We start from the raw sequence: 21,501 nt of genomic DNA, 5'->3' as shown, positions 1-21,501 counted from the left end.
CCTGATGGACCCACTCCAGTTTGCTTACCGTGCACGCAGAAGTGTTGATGATGCAAAAATCTCTATCTTGGACTCCATCCACAAACATCTGGAGCTCCCTGACTCCTCTGCCAGACTTCTGTTTGCTGATTTCTCATCGGTGTTCAACACTCTGCAGCCTCATATCCCGGCCACTAAACTTTCCACCCGATTTCACCTGGATGATCAGCTAATCCTGTGGATATTGGACTTTTTGACCAACAGGACTCAGAAAGTTCGGGTGAACAACTCTCTTTCTTCTCTCCGTTCCACCTCCACTGGCTCCCCCCAGGGCTGTGTGCTCTCCCCCCTGCTCTTCATCATCTACACCAATGACTGCAGATCCACACTGCCCAACTGTCACCTGTTGAAATATGCTGACGACACTGTTCTCCTGTCACTGCTGTCAGGCCCCTCACAACACCACAGGCCCACTCTTCAGGAGTTTGTAGAGTGGAGTGACAGCTCCAAACTTGAATTGAACGTGAACAAAGCCAAAGAGATGGTGGTGACCTTCTCCAGTAGGCAGAGGGATCTGGCTACTTCAGTCACCACCACCATCCATGGGAAGCCAGTGGAGGTAGTTGAGGAGTACAAATACCTGGGAACCATCTTTGACAACCTCCTGAAATTCTCTGCCAACACAGAGGAGATTCTCAGGAGGTGCCACCAACGGCTATATCTCCTTAGGAAACTCAACTCTTTTGGAGTCAGCACACCCATCATGATGACTTTCTACTATGCCTTCCTGGAAAGCATCATGACCTTCTCCATCACCTGCTGGTTCCACTCCCTCAGTCTTCAGAACACTGCATCAGTGTGCTCTAAAATCATTGGCCTGCCTGTCAGAACTCTGGCACAGGTTTTCAGCCAACAGGCCCTCAGGCAGGCAGCCAAAATCATCAGTGACCCCTCTCACATTCTTCACCCCGCATTTCAATGGCTCCCCTCTGGGCGACGCCTCCGCTGCATTTCATGCAGGACTGAGAGGAGGAGAGCCACCTTTGTCCCCAAAGCCACTCTGCTTTTTAACTCCAGCCGATAACACCATTTCCCACACCCATAAACACAAACTACACTCTTCTTACACTACTGACACTTTATTCACTTTTAGTCACTTGCAGTTATTTATTCACCTTCAGTCACTTTAATTTTAAAACTGTGTAATTTTAAAACTGTATATACTGTATATTCTGTGTATTTATTATTTCACTCCTATTGCCTGTTCTGATTGTCTTTATCTTCAACGTCATGCTGCTCGGTTGTTTGTTAATTGCCCCTCGAGGATAAATAAAGTCTTCTGATTCTGATTCTGATTCTGATGATATAATGATGAAGGAACTGACCTTGTTCATTCAATGGTGCTAGTTTCAGTCACTGTGCAAATGTCCTGTTTATAAGGTTGGAAACTTGTGGTCAGCTGAGACTGAAGAAGTCACCTGGATGAGTGATGAAATGTTCCTCCCACTGAAAACATCCAGATGAACGGAATCAAACTTTTGGGATTTACTTAGCTGGATGATTGAGCATGCATCAAGACAAATCTCTTGGATAGTCAGTTTAAACCTTAACGTTAGGAGAATTAAATGTGGAAAAATGATATCTATTATTTTTTTTAAATATCTATTACTCTGTGGATTTTTCTGTGCAGCTGTCAGCTGTTGCTCATTGTGTACAGGATGCACAGGGACATTCAGCAAGTAGAGGGTTACAGATCTGTCCATCCATTTTCTGCTGGAGATGCAGGAGCATCAGTCTAACCAAAGACATCCAAGAACATCACTCTCCCCAGCCAGCTCCTCCAGCTTTTCTAGAGAGAGACACCCAGGCAGTCCGAAGCCAAGCATACTCCTCCCAGTATGACATGGAATACCTCACATAGGAGATGCCCAGGAGGCACAATGGTAAGGCCCAAAACACATCCACTGACTCCTTTCAGTTGTACTCCTTAACCCCTCCTCAGTGACCAAACACCACACAAGAGACAGCCTAAACACCTTTCTGAGGAGGATAACTGTTTCCATGATCTCGTTCTTGTTTTTAAAGCTGGGCTTTTTCTTTTGGGCACAGTCTGATCAGTTTGTCCATGCTATCATTCTAAACACTTCACCAATGCCTTACTATACACAAACAAGTCATCTGTTAAATCTACTCTGGTCATAACCCAACTGTGCAGAATTTCTCAGTAGCAGTTCCCAAAAGTTTGACTCTGTTCATCTGGACGTTTTCAGTGGGAGAAACGTCACTCGTCACTCATCCAGGTGACTCCTTCAGTCTCAGCTGACTGCAGGTCTCCCCACCCTTATAAACATGTGTAGGAGTTGATATCTGTAGCAGTTATTTTGTGATTTTTAACAACACTGTGTCCTAAACATGAGATTGTGATACAGTTCAACTGCACTGTCAGTTTTACAAAGTATAAATACTGACATTGAAGAATAAAGAATAGAGAAGAATTCAAATGCAGGACTTTCATCCAGGATAAAAGGAGGCAGTTGTATTGAGACTCTTTGCATTGCTGCTGTTCTCTCAGGCTTGTGTACCACAATTCTCATTAAAGTAATTTGAAAGACAAAGAGTCACTCAGTTCTGATTACCTAATAATATGATTAAACACTCTTATTTTAATCAGGCTTAAAATCACAGGACAGTATTGGTATTAATTGGGTGCTACTATGTGATTTTATGTGAAACATTTGGTATTTTATTTCAAAATTTATGTAATAATATGACAATCCACATATTTTAAAAAGTCAGCATATTTTTGTTAACTGGTAACTGGGTTTTAAATTACATACATGTATTAAAATGGATTTTTACGTGAATCGCAACATAAAGTTAATTGTTTTACCTTTTTAGAAATATACAGAAAATATGAATGAATGTTTCTCCGTGTCGTACTGGACATGAATATTGAAAGTGTGCTCGATAAACTACTAGCTTTGATTTGTATAATAAGGCAATAATACTGCTGTTATAAAACATTGCTTTTCTTTACAAACATTTAAAAATAAAGCAGCTTCATGTGACTGGGTTTCTACATGCTCACCTTCAAGACAGAGGGAAGAGTGCAGATGGTGATAAACCACCTGCACACTCCTGCAGTCTAGCCTGCGATCTGAAAATTAGCATGATACAGTAAAGTTTGGTGCTCAGCAGAAAAACACTAGTTGTCTCTGAAAACAACCAAGATACAGGAAGTGACACATGTGGAAAGTTAAAGGTCACACAAATAAAACAAAAGCTCCCAAAATAAATATATCTTATTAATACACTTGTTACATATCCAGAAGTCCACACATGGAAAATAAACAGTAAAATACAAAATTCTTTGGAGAACTATTAAATATATAAAGGAAGAAAAAATAAATGCAAAACACAAATAAGACAAATAAGTTAAAAAAACAAATGACAGGAAGTGAGAATAATTTGAAACAGGAAAATGCAGAGAAAATAATTAGCACTGAAAGACCACATGGAGGGAACACTAAGGGAAAAGTCTTTTATCAGACATTAACTACACTACTTTTCAAATGTATCTATAAAGAGTTCCTGCAAATGTTCACATTGTGATGCAGAAGATGAAAGTTGATGATGACAGTAAACAAGACATTTGAAAGAACTGTAATTTTTGGAAGTGACAACTTGCTATACAATGTGCACACTTCCTAATGTGTGTGCATGTGTGTGTGTACACACCCAAGTTAAGTCCAGCGTTCCTGTTTGGAAAGACATGGATGCGCTTGTTGATGTTAAAGCACACTCCACATGCTGTCTGATGTACAAGAGTACTACGGCTGTGTACTTCTCTAGGTCCTGACTCCAATCTTTACTCTGGAAGCAGAACTGCAACTGTCAGGTCAAGTTTTAGTATCCCTGGTAGTGGGTTTCAGCTTCCTGCTGATGGGGATTGTAGGCTGGGATTATCAAACAGTGGCTGGTAGTCTGAATGTCCAAAGAAGAGAGGGGAAAGGCTCTGGAGCCATTAAGACAGTTAGAACATACACAGTCTACTGTGGACTCCCTGTGAGTCGGGCAGTTAACATGTTGAACAAAACTTGGCAGTACGTTCTTTAGGTTGGTGTGATTAAAATCACCAGCCACAATAAAAATCCCATCAGCTGTTGTTTATTGATAGCATTTAGCAGGTAGTACAGTGTTAGCAGTAGTGTCCAGAGCTAAATACACAGCTGTTATGCAGACAACAGAAAACTGTCTTGGGAGGTGGTAGGGTCTGTATTTAACAACCATCATTTCTAGGTTTGGAGAACAGTGTCTCTCAACAGTAGCATTTGTAGTCCACCGACTGCTTGTAGCAGCCATGTGAAGACCAAGAGGTCCTAACGAGCTCAGTGAGACTGCAGAGCAGAACAAGCTGCAACTGGAAGCAAAGTTTAGTACAAGGGACTCACAGGGGAGACATTATATTGATTGATTGGGAAAAGAGAGGGCACATGAAAGGGATCAGTGCTGAATGTACAGTCACAGTCCACTGAGGCACACAACAGAAAGGTCTACTAAAATCAATATCATCAGTGCCTTAAAAACACCTAAAATCTAAAGCCTAATTTAGACAGGATTATGAGGGAAAGTGAGGATGATATTTCCTGTGTTTTCTGGTCTTTAGCTTGTTGTTCCAACAAACAAATTTAAACTCTGTCTGTTAATTATCACATATCTGAACACTCTTGTGAAAACTCCATTTACATTTTTGGTGTTATTGCAAAAAGGAGCTGCTAAGTTCTTTTCAACCACAGTGAAGACATCATTTTTGACCAGGATATGTCCTTCAATGCACATATTAAACAAATATGTAAGACTGCTTTCTTCCATTTGTGCAACATCTCTAAAATTAGAAATATCCTGTCTCAGAGTGATGCTAAAAAACTAGTTCATGCATTTATTACTGCCATGTGGGAACTCTCGCCTCAGTGTTTCATGATAAATGACACAGATTTTTTTTTAAATGTGTTTGTGCTAGAATAATAAAAGGTCCAAAGAGTAAAGGAGGCCATCATTAGATTATACTGTTTCTCTTTATATCAATATTCAAAGGCTTTGTCTGTTCCAGTATCTGTGTTTTGTCTTGTTTCACTTTATGTTGAGTTATGTGAATTTCTCAGTGTTTAGCACTTTATTCTAGTTAGTTATCATTTGTTGGTTTTCTCTGTGTGTTTAATGTTTGGGCCTTCTTAGTTTTCGTATCGTGCTTCTGTTCTCTGGTCGGACACAAATGCAGAGATGAAACATGAACTCAAACAGCTTTATTGCTGAAAACTACGAACTGAAAGTACTGACCAAAAAAACTTCTGGTGTGGAAACTAAGCCACAAAACATGAAGCACACAGCACAGGGGGAAACATGGCAGGATGACCGATGATGTGACAAGGAACAGAGACAAACTGAAGACTTAAATACGCAGGATAACGAGAGGATGGGCAGCAGGTGGAAACACCAGGAACAAATCTGACTAACAGGATAGGAGAAACAAAACTGAACGTCATACATGAGACAAGGTAGCTTCAAAATAAAACGGGGAGTGACATAGATTGTGAGACCCAGGCAAAGGCACGCACAAGGGAAGGACACATAGGACAAAGACACAAGGGGAACCTAAATGGGCAAGAAACTAAAACACAGAATAAACCCAACACTACTAAATGAAGCTTAAACATAAATGACACCAAAATAAAAGAAACCATGACATTTATCGTATTCTATCCCTTGTTTAAGTTATTGTGGTTCCTCTGTGTTTCCCATGGTTTGTCAGGTTGTCATCTTTGATTCCATATTTAGTTACGTTCTACTGTATTTTATTAGTCATTTGTCTCGTGGGAGGTGTGTTTAGTTTTGCTTCCTTTGTCCTGTTTCCACAACATGTTTCAGTTGTGTTCCCACCTGATTCCATTCCCCATGTTATCTCATGAACCTCTAGTTTTTTTGGTCCACTTCTGGGTCTTGAGTTCTGCATTTGGGTCTGCAACCTGCTTGCAACACAGTACTACATGATGACCATCATGGACCCATCAGACATCAGCCTGGTGGAGCAGTTTCTGCACTGTGAGAATGTGAGACTCCAAAAGACTCTTTCTGACATGTGCCCAGAGAATCCCAGACTAGTGGAGCTGTTGCACACATGGCTAAGGGACGTAGTCATTGTCACCATCCGTCCTCTCACGGCTTCTGTCCTGAACTCCACACCTCTGCAGTCTGCAGGCTTTCTGCCGGAGGTTTCTTCCTGTTAAAAGGGAGTTTTTCCTTCCCACTGTCGCCACAGTGCTTGCTCATAGGGGGTCATATGATTGTTGGGTCTACCTTACAATATAAAGCGCCTTGAGGCGACTGTTGCTGTGATTTGGCGGCATATAAATAAAATTGAATTGAATCACATTATTAGCACAAACAGAGCAGGCTGGTAAATATCAATGAAATCCTAAAAGTGCTAAAAAGCTGAAGCGATTGTGGCAGGATGAATGTTATCCCTCGGTCCAACCCACTTTCAGCCTGGCGCATTAGGGGGCGCTAGTATAAATAGTGGCCATTTGAGTGTCCCTGGATCGCTTACCTGTGATCTCCTTTTTGGTCACCTGACTTCCCTTTGGTGTTGCAGAGATTATTTGCGGGTTACTCTTCTGAAGCCTCCATCGCGGCTGGTAGGTGTTTACTCATTGTAGTGTGTATATTACCTTACTTGGTGGTAAACGGCTATTGTTTGTAGGTCGTAGCTGTAGAAGCCTCCTCCGAGCCATTCTGCTCACGTTTTATGACACGGCTTACTCGGTACGTAATCAACTTTTGCTACGCTCTCTGCCTTCTATTCTTCTTTTATAGTAATTATTTATTATGCTTTGCAGGAAGTGTGGGCCTGAGTTTTGCGCCAAGCTACGTGAACTGAAGTGCTGCTGTTTTGCTTTGTTTTGCTTTGCTTTGCTTTGCTGTGCTTTTACCGTCTGTTCCCATTGCGAGATTTCTTTCCCTGCTGCTGCCAGCTTTTACAGTGGACGTCGGCGTGGACAACGGCCATATGCATGCCGGTTATCGGAGTCAGCTGGCGTGCATATTGATTGACCGTTAACTTGTAGTCGTGTAGACGGCAAGTTGGAGCAACACGGCGATTCCGTTTGCTCCTGATTTTAGAGCTTTATCCAGACTGTATGTTGTTTTACTGTTTTTGATTTGTAGTTTGGATTTTTGTTACGCCACTGGTGGGAGGCCCTTTTTCTAGCTGTAGATCACCAGTGTGGTCCTGCAGTTGGGTTATCCCCCAGCGTTACACATTAGTTTGTTGTGATATATTAAAATTTTCTTTGTTTCTTTTATTCAGATGCGGAGCGCCGACGTGGAGGAGACTAGGGTGCCTTGGTGGTGGGATCCTTTGCGTGTACACACCTGCCTTGTTTAGTTTATTAGTGTGAGTGTGTGATAGTGTGCTGCACTTGTGTCTTGGTGTGTTTTCTTTTAGTTTGTGTGTGGCATCCCTGCCCCTCCACTGGTAAGCCTCAGCTCTGAATACCTTTTTAAGCATATTTGTACATGGATATTTATGATTGTGCTTTTATATGGTGTTTTAAATAATTATTAATAAATTGTCAACTTGTTTATCATTGAACCTCGTCTCTGTACTGAGTATAGCGAACCTAAGTGCCTTTTTGGTGATTCAGTGTTACTTCCAGTATTCTCTGGGTGAAATTCCCAGGGTGGCGTTGTCTTTTTAAAACTGTGAAGAGTATTTACTTTATTTCCACCTCGTGCTGCCACACATATCTCTATGTAGAAAAAAAGTTTGGAAAAAAATCTATAATTGTAATAAATGAACCTTTAATTTTCAAAGTGTGCTTCTCAGCTAGCAGCATTACCAAGCCAGCTGTCGACACACAACCACAATGTAATTACAAGGATTGCATCATATAGGTCACTAGCAAGTGACTTGGTCTTAAGTGATTTGGGTTCATCAAGATGTTCATCACAAACCTCTGCCGGCACATGACAAGCTAAGATGTGGCTGAGAATTCAGCAGGAAAACCTTGGAATTCCAGTGCAGACACAAGAAACTCTTCTGTGGTGGTCTGGAATCATAAAGAACACCACACATCTGCTTTTAAAAATGCAATTAAGAAAGCAAATCACAAAGCAAGAACACTATCGTATCCAGAACTGCAGCAAAGCGTACGACTGTTAAATGTGGATGATGAAACATTAGGCTTCCCTCTTCTAATTCCCTGTCAGTAAACAATTTAGTGATGGATCAACATTTAGATTTACTAAGTCTCACAGACACTGGGCTACAGCAGGATAATTATGTCGGTTTAAATGAGTTATACTAACTCAGAATCGTTGAAGCAAAGGTCGGGGAGGAGGAGCAGCACTCTTCAATTTCAGCTTATTAATCAACCACAGAGTTTTAACTCATTTGAAAGCCTGACTCTTTGGCTTGTCCAGTTTTATTGTCGTTATTTATTGTTACCTGGCTCTTACTCAGAGTTACTGTCTCTGTCTCTCTTAAAGAAATCACACAGGCAGGACTTGACTCCCTGGTGTAACTCTCAATGCACAGTTTAAAGCAGATAACCCGTAAGCTGGACAGGAAATGGCATCTCACTAATTTAGCCTGGGGGAAAAAAAAATCAAAAAAACTTTGTAAAGCTGGAACATCTTCCTATTCATCACTAACTGAAGAAAACAGGAACAACCTCAGGTTTCTTCTAAGGACTGCAGCCAGGCTGAGAGAGTCAGAGCATTCCTTAACCAGTAATGACGTCTTACATTTAAATAGCATTTTAATCATTAGAGAAAAAATATTCATAACCATCTGACAGACAAATCATTAAGTACAGCTACTTTCAGTATTATTCATAATTATTTGGACTCTTTCTCTGTGACTGAGTTACTTCCTCCAAACAATCAACATGTCTATTAGACCACATTCATATAAGACTCCTCAAAGAAGTGCTGCAGTTATAAATATGATCAATCTATCCCTGTTACTGGACTATGTACCACAGGCCTTTAAACTGGGCAGGGATTAAACCAGTACTTAAAAAGCCATCAGCTGACCCAGCTGTCTTAGCTAATTATAGGTTAAAATTCTTGAAAGAGTCGTTTTTAAACAGCTTGGTGATCATGTGGAAAGCAATGGTTTATTTGAAGTGTTTCATCACAGCACAGAAACTGCACAAGTGGAGATCACAGATGATCTTCTTATGGCTTCTGATAGAGACGGTGGACTCTGTGCTTGTTCTCAGTGCATCGTTTGATCATGTTGAGCATTAATATCTGGATCATATCTAAAAGACTCCCATTTGTCCCATTAATGGGGAGTCTTACACAGAGGTTATCATTGCTCCACATTAATGGGACAGGGTTAGGACCAATTCTGTTTACATTATACATGCTTCCCTTAGGCAGTATCATTAGAAGACATAGCATACATTTTCACTGCTATGCTGATGACACCCAGCGCTATCTGTCCATGAAGCCAGGTAACACACACCAATTAGTTAAACTGCAGGAATGTCTTAAAGACATAAAGACCTGGATGGCCGCTAACTTTCTGCTTCTTAATTCAGATAAAACTGAGGTTATTGTACTCGGCCCTGAAAATCTTAGAAATATGGTATCTAAGCAGATTCTTACTCTGGATGGCATTACCTTGGCCTCCAGTAATGCTGTGAGGAACCTTGGAGTCATTTTTGACCAGGACATGTCCTTCAACGCACATATTAAACAAATATGTAAGACTGCTTTCTTCCATTTGTGCAACATCTCTAAAATTAGAAATATCCTGTCTCAGAGTGACGCTGAAATACTAGTTCATGCATTTATTACTTCTTGTCTGGACTACTGTAATTCACTATTATCAGGATACCTGCTGGCAGGAGTCACTGATTTCAACACAGTATGGTTTGGGAGCAGTGGCCCTTGGGATTGTAGTTCCTCCATCTCACCTGCAACATCATAACATATTCAGATCACCCAAGGGGTCTGCTTAGTGGTGATTCTTTGGTTCGAGATCTCAAATTTGGTCCTTTTGGTGTGAAGGCAATAAAGCATCCATTAGCCAGGTGGGTGGAGGTAGTCGCTGTCTATCTGGGTATTGCAAATACTTGACACATGCTGGTTAATATGTTCTTTCAGACAATCACATAACCATCAGCCAATGATGGTATTCTGCTGAAATAAGATTCCACACTTTGATTTGGTGGTAGGTCCCAGTTTGCAAAGGTTTGCAGACTGGGAACAATGCAACCAGACCACTTACTGTAGTATAAACCTGAAAGTCCAGCTGTCAGTGCAGCAATGAAAAAGCCAGACTACTCACTTGAATTTAAGTGCTTTGGCAGCTTGGCAATGATAGCTTTGGTTCCTTCTTTGGCTACTGCTCAAACAAATCCAGTCAAAATAATAAAGCCAGCATTCATCAACAAATAAGGCCAGCGGTGGGACAGAAATGTTAATATCTATGATCTTCTTGGTGTCATGGTCCAGGGTCCTTTTGACCCAGTGTTTTGAGTTGTCTTGTGTTTTTTGTCATTTGGTATTATTGTTTATGTTTTAGCTCCTCTGTGTTTATTGTATAATACCTGGCTTTTTCTGTTCACTGTTGTTTATTAGATTTCCCCTTGTGTCTTTGCCCTCTGTTTGTCTGTGTTTATATAGTTGTGTGAGTCCTCGTGCCTTGTTTCCCCCTCCTTGTTTCCCCAGCTTGCCATGTCTGCTCTCTCCCTCGTATTCCCTCGCTCCCTGTCGTCTACCTCTCTCCACTCCCGCCTCATGTTTCCTGTTTTATTGTGAAGGTCCCGTGTTTCGCTGTCTCATTCTGGTTATTCCTGTCAGCTGTGTTCCTCACGTGTTCTCACTTCCTAGTTATCCTTCTGTGTATTTAGGGGCGTTTATCAATATGCGTACTTGTGCGTACTTGCGTTCTCGTGTACTCGTGATACGTCATCAGTCGGAGACCAAGTACTGTTCCAATTCAAAGTACGCATCAAGCCGAGAACGCGAAAGAGTCCCGGATGTGTTCTCGATCCGCCCGTTTTATCGAGCATGCATCGGTGTGGACTTGGGACAGCTATATATCCCAGAATGCATTTCGTCCAAAACTCAACAGCGGACTCCCGGCACATCGTTTTCAACCCCCCCCGGTTGCGGACTTCTCACTACTCAGGTTAAAGAAACTCCAGCAGCTGTCTATAGTATTGAGTGTCCACTAAAATAGAAATAAAAGCGTTCTAACATCTCATCTGCTTGTTTTTATTAAGGTATGTACACGTATGTACATGTACACTATTTTTATTAATAGAGGTTTCACTACTGAAGTTAAAAATGATATATAAGTCACTTAGATCACTTCTAAATGTTAATGTTTGGTTTATTCCAGTGTTTTATTTGTTCCTGAGTAAACCGGTTTGGCTGTGATTACAGTTAAGCTTCATAACATGTTACTCACAGTTGAATTAGGAGGGGACGGCAGTAAAAACTCCGGACCTGTGGCATCATCACGTACGCAGGTGTTCCAATTGTACATATCGCGAGTCCGTGCTCGCGTTCTCGGTGGGTACGTACTCCCGTGCGTTCTCGGCGAGTACGTACTCACCGAGAACGCGAGTACGTACTCGCGTACTTGGGCATTGATAAACGGCCTAGGTCTCCCTCAGTCCTTTGTCACGTCCTGTTTGTCCTGTTTTCGGGAGTCTGCTTTTGGGTCCTATTCCTGCCTGCACACAGGCGCTTCCTGACACTGTATCCAGCCCCTGTTGGTATGTGTCTTAGCCATGTTTCTCCAAACCTTTTATTATACTCATTCTCATAATGTGACAGGCAATGCTCAATCCAACCTTGCATATCTTTACAGTGTCCTCTTGACAGCCCAATAATGCAGGTGGTTTGGTATGATCCCACCTCACAAACCATGTTTGGGGTCCTATATACCGTTTAGGTTTAGACCATGCACCAGGCCAGATCTCCCGCTCAATGTATTGGTATTTAACCCAGTAGTTGTCAGTCTTGGTCAAATAACCGAGCCTCTCAGCGTCTTCCTATAGGTCCCAGCTGGTAGAATCGGGGTCGGTTATGTGACCTTCTCTCCGAGCTTGCAGAACCCGTTTATCTGTTCTACTGGTTTGCAGTAATATTTCCATTCTCCTCTGCCGCTGCTGCCACAGTGGACATCTGAAGCAAACAACAATGAAGCAAAATTAAAATTACTTTGTCTTTAATCAGTTGCTCATAGGTTCTTGCATTTCTATTAGGCACAAAGTTTAACAGTCTTTTCGTTGTTGTTTTTGTCTCTTTTGTGAAACATTTAAAGCATTTTAAAAACAATTTGACTTAAAAGTGAACTTACTGCAATGAATTTACTGGTGCATTAAAAACTTGCTGTATTATCTGCAAGCCTTAAAGGGGGTCAACAGACTCCTTTTATTTTTGTGTTTTAATTTAAAAAATGTTTTTCATCTAATAAAAAACTCCACCTTTTCACCCTGCATGAAATGTGAAAGCCATATTATTGACATGACAGCATAGCAGTTATCACTCAGTGGCACCTAACAGTTAATGAGGTAACACAGCCTTCACCAACTTCACTTCACTACTGCAGAGTTTAAGACGGTAGCTGAGACAGACTGCTAAACATTAAAACTGTAGCCAAAGTGCTATTCAAAGGTATCAGAATTCCTTCATTATTTGAATAAAGTGCTGCTAATTGTATACAGACATTATAATCAAATATAATCTTTTAACTTTAAGGGGAAGGACGCTGAACAAACTTTTTTTGTTCAGCCAAGTATGTTTTAAAAAGTCTTTTGAAAGGCAGAAATCTTGTTTTAGACACTTTGATGATGAACAGTTCAGGTTGTTGTTCTCACCATTTCAAAGATGCTGGCAGGTCAAAATTGTCACGTCCGGTGTGGCAGATGTGTGGAGTTTGTAGAAAGGACCCAAAATGTGGCAGCTCTGGTGCAGGTTAGTATTTATTAACAGGAGTGGATACAAACAGCAATGGCGGGGGAACATGAAACTGGAACCTAAACTGGGCAGAGTTAACAAAACAAACCTGAACGAAGATGCAGGGAGGTACAGGGAAATACACAGAGAGACGGACGGAGAGACGCAGGAAGAGCGAGGTGAACAACACAGACGAACCAGCAACGAGGACGGGTGAACACACACTATAAATACACACCAGTAATCAGGGGATGGGAAACAGGAGGGAAACACACCTGGGAAACATAACAGCTGACGGGGCAGGGGAAACGTAAACAGAACGCGCTGACATAAGACAGAGACCTTCAAAGTAAAACAGGAAACACATGCACGTGATGACACAGACTCAGAGACGCGGACTAAACACAGAGACCTACTACACTAAGGGGATGCACAAGCAGGAAAGACACCAAACAGAGGGAACACAACTAAACCCTAGGAAACCCAAAACAACAGTCATAATACAAACCATCAAAAGTAAAAGTACAGAACCAAAAACACTGGGTCACCAACCCAGGACCATGACAAAAATTTTGAGTGTCTCTTAAACTTGCATGGAGGAACAAATACCACTGTGTTTAGAAGAGCCATAGCTATCACTTTATTATAGTTCAATGAATTTTCAACTGACTAAATGGTTTTGCCATAATGAAGGTATGTGTGCAGGGACTGAGTGGGTCCAAGCTGTCCTCAGCACCAGTGCTCGCCTTGCATGGTGGCTGTAGCTCAGGAGGTAGAGCAGGTCATGTACTAATCATAGGTTAGTGGTTTGCATCTTTGGCTAACCTCAAGTTACTCATTCCCTTTACCAAATCTAAAAATGTAACATACGTAAGTAAAGCAGTTGCTCTCCTTTTATCTCACACAGCGCTGTCATAAAGCTCCTCGCCTGTCAGTTAATATGTGCATCCATCCTTTACATGACTGGTAGCTGTCTCCACTGTGTGAGTATTTCTGTTTCTTCCTAACAGTGACTGAATAAGATGGACAAAGCTGAGCAGCCTTTTTTCTGGTGGTTTGCCCACGCGCACTGTGGCCTTTCATGGCAAACCGATGGGAGAAGTGTGATGTAGAGAAGAGTGTGAAAATGTTGTTAATAACTTCCTTTTTATCAAGGAAAGCTCTGATAATGATGGAGAGGAGAAGGCAGTTCTGACTATGTCCTGCCTAATAAACCGGCAAGCTGACCAGGTCGTCGGATGTATTTTTAAATTCCCTGTAAAGCACTTTGTAATAGATTCCTGACTTTAAAAGTACTATATAAATCAGTGTTACATTTTTACTTTACTAGGTGCAGGCTCTTTCAGATTAGCATCTATGAAACATGTAAACTGCTTTGCCAACAGTCCTTTTTCATTCATATTTCACAGTTAATCACAAGCTGCTCAAGCCTTTAATTCAGCTGATTTTGTGTTTCCTGGTGGACCCTCGCGATCTTCACCCAAGGAACAGGTACCAGTTCATCGAGCAGCTGGGCCCTGTTTCCCGTCACCATGGGAACTGGGACAGGAGCACCAGCAGTTCCAACCTGGGCCATTGAGGGAGAGGAAGAAACTACAAGCAGAGGAACAACATTTGAGGTAGGCTTGAGCGGGGCAACAGTTTTTAAAAACTGGGCCGTTTCTCAGTATGCATACTCGTGTGTACTCGTGTGTACTCGTGTGTACATGCGTACTCGTTAACTTGTGATACATCATCATTTATAGACCAAGTACTGTTCCAATTCAAACTACGCATCAACTTAACTACGATCAAAATTGTGTTCTTGGATGTGTTCTCACTCTGCCCATTCTATCGAGTGCACATCTGTGGTGACTTACGTGGATGTGCAGCCAAATGTCCCAGAATGCATTTAATCCAAAACTCAAATGCAGCAATTGGCGGACAAGAGTGACTAAAAAGTCTGAAATATTACTTTTTCTTTTAAAATATGTTCAGACGAGAATGTAGCTGTGTAAGGTTCAACTATCTGCTTGATTTATCAAGACATCACATATTTGTAAAAGTGCTCCATCGTTTTGGGAGACGTCTGTTACCCACCAGCTCGATAGCTGACTGGGAGGTCGAGGCTCACTAGAGCCGGTGAGAACAGCGAACTCCCGGCTTTCGACACTCAGGTTAAACATGACATGTAAGTCACTTAGATAACTACTGCATGTTAATGTTTGGTTTATTTCAGTGTTTTATTTGTTTCTGAGCTAATCGGTTTGGGTGAGATTAAACTTCAGCTTCATAACTGGATCATTCTATTTAATTTCAAAGCCTTACTTGGAGAGCTGTCAGTAAAAATGTGCTGTGCTGGTTATAACAGCTGACTCTGAATTAATTTTAACATTAAAAATATTTAAATTCAGCAGGAAACATTTTCTCCAGGAGCAGAAATTGCATGTCGATCCGTGGAGATCCTGAAGGCTGCTCCAAAAATGATCAAATTATATTTTAAATATTTGCTCAGTTCTCTTCCAAACCCCAGCAGACATCTATTTTAATTTATTCATGTCTACTAACATAAAAATAAAAGCGTTGTAACATCAGACCTGTTTGCTTTTTATTCAATAAGCAGCATGAGTTGTGCATACATATATAATATTTTAATTTTAATAAGAGAGATTAAGTTTGCGTTTCTGTCATGTAGTTATGGTGCTTAACTGTGTGAAGCTTATTAGACATTTTTAAATTCTTTTTTTTTCTTAAAGAAATCTACAACATCATGTGTAACTTTTTATATGATGTGTAATTTCCACTGGAATTGTTAATTACAGTTAAATTAAGAGGCGATGGCAGTAAAAACTCTGGAGCTGTGATGTCATCGAGTACACTTGAATGTAGAATGATCGCGCTGCGTTCTCTGGAATTTCAGAGTCCCGTGTAAACTTATAAAGTACAGACTAGCAAGAAGGCAAGTACTTGTGTTTAGCTTTCCCGAGTTGCTAGGTCAGGTATTTGGCTAACAAGTTCAGAATGAAGCACACAATGAGCAGTTTCATATGAAGTACACATAGAAAAAGTTCAAGTTGTATAAAGAAGAGACAAAACACTCAGTCTCTAACTTTATAAGCCGGTAACCAAAAAACTCTGTTTCATATTTCATATGCTGAAAAACAAAAGGATTAGTGTTTGAACCAGCAATTTGGGGGGAAAAGCAAATTCAGTCTTACTTACTGAGGAAGATGTCATAGAGACCCGACAAACACGAATGTGGTAACCAGCTTAGGTGGAGGCAGGGATGGAAGCTCTGGCTGGTGCTGCTTCTTTCGTGTTGGATATCCCACCTTCGTGAGTAGGACAGTTAAACACTGGCTAGCAGTGAGACAGGTGAGTCTGAGGTGGAGCAGCAAGGAGCTGGCTGATGAGGAGCAGTCGGGCAGAAAGAGTGAGAATCATGAAATTTCAATTCAATTCAATTCACTTTTATTTATACAGCGTCAAATCACAACAACAGTCGCCTCAAGGCGCTTTATATTGTAAGGTGGACCCTACAATAATACATACAGAGAAAAAGCCAACAATCATATGACCCCCTATGAGCAAGCACTGTGGCGACAGTGGGAAGGAAAAACTCCCTTTTAACAGGAAGAAACCTCCGGCAGAAAGCCTGCAGACTGCAGAGGTGTGGAGTTCAGGACAGAAGCCGTGAGAGGACGGATGGTGACAATGACTACGTCCCTTAGCCATGTGTGCAACAGCTCCACTAGTCTGGGATTCTCTGGGCACATGTCAGAAAGAGTCTTTTGGAGTCTCACATTCTCACAGTGCAGAAACTGCTCCACCAGGCTGATGTCTGATGGGTCCATGATGGTCATCATGTAGTACTGTGTTGCAAGCAGGTTGCAGACCCAAATGCAGAACTCAAGACCCAGAAGTGGACCAAAAAAACTAGAGGTTCATGAGATAACATGGGGAATGGAATCAGGTGGGAACACAACTGAAACATGTTGTGGAAACAGGACAAAGGAAGCAAAACTAAACACAGCTCCCACGAGACAAATGACTAATAAAATACAGTAGAACGTAACTAAATATGGAATCAAAGATGACAACCTGACAAACCATGGGAAACACAGAGGAACCACAATAACTTAAACAAGGGATAGAATACGATAAATGTCATGGTTTCTTTTATTTTGGTGTCATTTATGTTTAAGCTTCATTTAGTAGTGTTGGGTTTATTCTGTGTTTTAGTTTCTTGCCCATTTAGGTTCCCCTTGTGTCTTTGTCCTATGTGTCCTTCCCTTGTGCGTGCCTTTGCCTGGGTCTCACAATCTATGTCACTTCCCGTTTTATTTTGAAGCTACCTTGTCTCATGTGTGACGTTCAGTTTTGTTTCTCCTATCCTGTTAGTCAGATTTGTTCCTGGTGTTTCCACCTGCTGCCCATCCTCTCGTTATCCTGCGTATTTAAGTCTTCAGTTTGTCTCTGTTCCTTGTCACATCATCGGTCATCCTGCCATGTTTCCCCCTGTGCTGTGTGCTTCATGTTTTGTGGCTTAGTTTCCACACCAGAAGTTTTTTTGGTCAGTACTTTCAGTTCGTAGTTTTCAGCAATAAAGCTGTTTGAGTTCATGTTTCATCTCTGCATTTGTGTCCGACCAGAGAACAGAAGCACGATACGAAAACTAAGAAGGCCCAAACATTAAACACACAGAGAAAACCAGCAAATGATAACTAACTAGAATAAAGTGCTAAACACTGAGAAATTCACATAACTCAACATAAAGTGAAACAAGACAAAACACAGATACTGGAACAGACAAAGCCTTTGAATATTGATATAAAGAGAAACAGTATAATCTAATGATGGCCTCCTTTACTCTTTGGACCTTTTATTATTCTAGCACAAACACATTTAAAAAAAAATCTGTGTCATTTATCATGAAACACTGAGGCGAGAGTTCCCACATGGCACTGCTCGTCAGTCAATTGTACAATTACTGTTGAGCTTCTGAAAATTGTGGACTTTCTATAAAAATGGTGGTTACTTCTAAACACTTAATGGTTTGTTTAACCTCTTGAATTAAAGCTGAAACTCTCCACCTAAAAAAAACCCCAAACAGAAATGATGTTGCTCTTTCAGGGAAAAGAAAGAAATAGAAGTTCATACACTGTAAAATGTAATATTGTGTTTAATTAAAAATATTAAATAGGCTGAACTCAGTTTTTATCAATTTGTTATTAGAACTCGATTTAAATAAGTCACCAGTTCTTTTTATGCAAAAATGCTGATAAACTCAATTTATTTGAGTTGTCTTAACTTAGAAAAACTAAGTAAGCTGGAAGTTTTGCTTCTCAGGGCGGAAGGATGAAAGATGTGTTTTGAAAATGTCACTACCGTCCTCCTCCCTCGCGGATCAGTCCGCATGTTCATGGTGCATTTTTTCTGGACTATGTTGAGCAAACCTGGAGAAGCTTCAGCTCAAGCGATTAATGTTGTCATTGCTGTGGATCTTTACCTGATACACTGACTTGGTGAGTAAATGTTTACTCTTATTCAAACTGATTTTGTGGCTTCTCTTAGTTTAGCACCAGGTTTAAAATCTTGCTAGCTAGTTAGTGTTAGCCTAGCGTTGCCGCTGGGCTCATGTTACTTAAAAATTAACACCACAGCCTTAAAAACCTTATATAAAAATATGTCTGTGAAATTTTCTGTTGATTGTTTGAAATAAATAAGTGAGATGAGAGCCCAGACAAAATTCTTTGGGAGGTGCAGCTGTTAGGGGTAGGGTGGGGTGTGGGGGGTATTTTCAATCCATAGCCTTAACTAACTAACTAACTAAGTAACTATATATATATATATATATATATATATATATATATATATATATATATATATATATGTATGTATAAGGACAGGCCCCTGCACAGTATGTACCACCGGCAGATAGAGGAGGTGGCTGATATCCAGAAATCCTACCAGCTCCTGGACAAAGCTGGACTGAAAGACAGCACAGAGGCACTAATCATGGCAGCACAAGAACAAGCTTTGAGTACAAGGTCCATAGATCCATAGATCCAGGTGCAGGCTGTGTAAAGATGGCCCAGAGACAATCCAGCACATAACAGCAGGGTGCAAGATGCTAGCAGGCAGGACATACATGGAACACCATAACCAAGTGGCCAGCATAGTGTACAGGAACATCTGTGCCGAGTATAACCTGGAAGTCCTGAGGTCAAAATGGGAGACGCCCCCAAGGGTGGTGGAGAATGACCGAGCTAAGATCCTGTGGGACTTCCAGATACAGACGGACAAAATGATGGTGGCTAACCAACCGGACATAGTGGTGGTAGACTAACAGAATAAGACGGCCGTAGTGATCGATGTAGCCATTCCGAATGACAGCAACATCAGAAAGAAGGAACACGGGAGAAATACCAAGGGCTCAGAGAAGAGCTCAAGAGGATGTGGAGGGTGAAGGTAACAGTGGTCCCCGTGGTAATCGGAGCACTAGGTGCGGTGACTCCCAAGCTAGGCAAGTGGCTCCAGCAGATCCCGGGAACAACATCGGAGATCTCTGTCCAGAAGAGCGCAGTCCTGGGAACAGCTAAGATACTGCGCATGACCCTTAAGCTCCCAGGCCTCTGGTAGAGGACCCGAGCTTGAAGGATAAACTGCCCGCAGGGGCGTGCTGGGTGTTTTTTTTAAATTTTTTTTATATATATCATGTTTAGCCTGAGTAGCAAAATAGTGCAGGGGGGTTGAAAAGAATACGCCAGGAGTTAGCTGTGCTCCCGGACTCTATCGAGCCTTGACCTCCCAGTCAGCTATCGCGCTGGTGGATAACAGAGCTCTCCGAAAACGTGGAAACACTTTTGCAAATATGTGATATTTTGATAAATTAAGTAGATATTTGAGCATTACACAGCTACATTCTCGCCTGAAAATATCTTAAAAGGTTATTTTGTGACCCAGAAAGGGTAGTCTGGGGAAAAGGAGGATCGCATTTGTCGGCTGCGGTTGTCGGAGCCTGTGCGTACTTGTAAGCGCGGCAATGGCGGAGGAGCGCAGCTAAAAAACTTATTACTTTTTCTGGGTCACCAAATAAACTTTTAAGATATTTTCAGGCGAGAATGTAGTTGTGTAAAGTTCAAATATCTGCTCGATTTATCAAGACATCACATATTTGCAAAAATGCTCTGACGTTTTCGGAAGCGTCTATGTTTTTTTTTTTTTCATGCTTTGTGGCAGCTTTTGAACATCTGTGGCATCTATTAATGTCAAATCTAGCCTTTATTTAACAACATAAGCAAACTCTATGTTACAATGATTGCACAGCCATTAAGGATCAAATCAGTTTCTGAAAAATGTTCTGTTTTTTCTCCCTCTGCTTGCTTCTTACTGTCTTTGAGGCTCGGGACCAGCACTCCTGCTGTTGGACAGAAAGACATCAGTAAGTATTTTGGTTTTCCAATATATTAGCAACTGTCAGTGACATTTATATTAATCAGGCTGAACTTTAATCATACTTTAGATCCGCCTGGTTTACTTATTGTTTTATTTGTGCTTTGGTTTGGGGAAGTTGTTTCTTCACTGATCTTTTCCTGTCTTCTGTTATTAGACTTGAGATAGAATAGAATAGAATAGAATTCAACTTTATTGTCATTGCACATGTCACAGGTACAGGGCAACGAAATGCAGTTTGCATCCATCCAGAAAGTGCTTTAGTCGTGATATAGATATATTACAATATAAATTAGCAATAATAGAGATGTGTAAGTATATTACAGAAATGGGTCTATTATGGTATGTTATAATGTACACAGTGTGAAGTATGTTATGAATATTCTATAAGTATGTACAGGCTGTAGTGAGTACAAGCTATGTACAGGCTATGAACAGGATATAAATATGAAATAAAAACTATACAGAAATCTGAGATATACAGTTATACAGAATGTGAACTATGTAAGTTAAAAACAGTTGTGGGATTAAAAATTATCGTATGTACAGAATGATTATCTACACAGAACTATACAGTAGTGGTAAAGTGCTAGTGGTTGTGGGTGTGTGTATGTTCAGTCCATGAGTTTAACGTGGGTCAGATGTCAGGAGTCTGACAGCTGTGGGGAAGAAGCTGTTCCGGTACCTGGTGGTCTTAGTCCGGAGGCTCCTGTAGCGCCTCCCAGAGGGCAGGAGGGTGAAGAGTCTATGTGATGGGTGACTGGGGTCTCTGATGATTTTCCCAGCCCTTTTCAGACACCGCTTCCTGTAGATGTCCTTTATGGCAGGAAGTGGTGCTCCGGCGATGCGCTGGGCAGTTTTCACGACCCTCTGCAACGCCTTCCGGTCCGAGGCAGAGCAGTTCCCGTACCAGACTGTTATACAGTTGGTCAGGATGCTCTCGATGGTGCAGCGATAGAAGTTCACCAGGATGTCTGAGGACAGGTGGTTCTTCCTCAGAGTCCTCAAGAAGAAGAGGCGCTGGTGAGCCTTCTTGACCAGCTTGGAGCAGTTGGTCGTCCAGGTGAGATCCTCGGAGATGTGGACTCCCAGGAACTTGAAGCTGCT

General features: G+C 41.4%; 1 protein-coding gene and 2 long non-coding RNA genes across 13 annotated transcripts in view; 1 reads left to right on the top strand and 2 right to left on the bottom strand.

Annotated features, from left to right (window-relative positions):
* Positions 1-21,501, bottom strand: part of rasgrp3 (RAS guanyl releasing protein 3 (calcium and DAG-regulated)) — a 562,943-nt gene that overhangs the window by 418,360 nt on the left and 123,082 nt on the right. The window lies entirely within an intron of this gene.
* On the top strand, positions 6,482-7,430 carry LOC102080299 (uncharacterized). Of its 2 annotated transcripts, XR_267122.4 has the most exons (3): positions 6,482-6,671; positions 6,737-6,798; positions 6,873-7,430. It is a non-coding gene; the product is annotated as an uncharacterized LOC102080299 (long non-coding RNA). The 2 variants fall into 2 exon arrangements; XR_003213424.1 differs by having other exon boundaries at positions 6,482-6,798.
* LOC102080231 (uncharacterized) lies at positions 11,647-13,352 on the bottom strand. The gene is made up of 3 exons (XR_267120.4): positions 13,070-13,352; positions 12,882-12,969; positions 11,647-12,186 (listed from the first exon to the last, which is right to left on the bottom strand). It is a non-coding gene; the product is annotated as an uncharacterized LOC102080231 (long non-coding RNA).

This window comes from Oreochromis niloticus, linkage group LG13, assembly GCF_001858045.2.
Source record: "Oreochromis niloticus isolate F11D_XX linkage group LG13, O_niloticus_UMD_NMBU, whole genome shotgun sequence".
Classification (NCBI taxonomy): domain Eukaryota; kingdom Metazoa; phylum Chordata; class Actinopteri; order Cichliformes; family Cichlidae; genus Oreochromis; species Oreochromis niloticus.
This window is presented reverse-complemented; position numbering and strand designations above follow the sequence as displayed.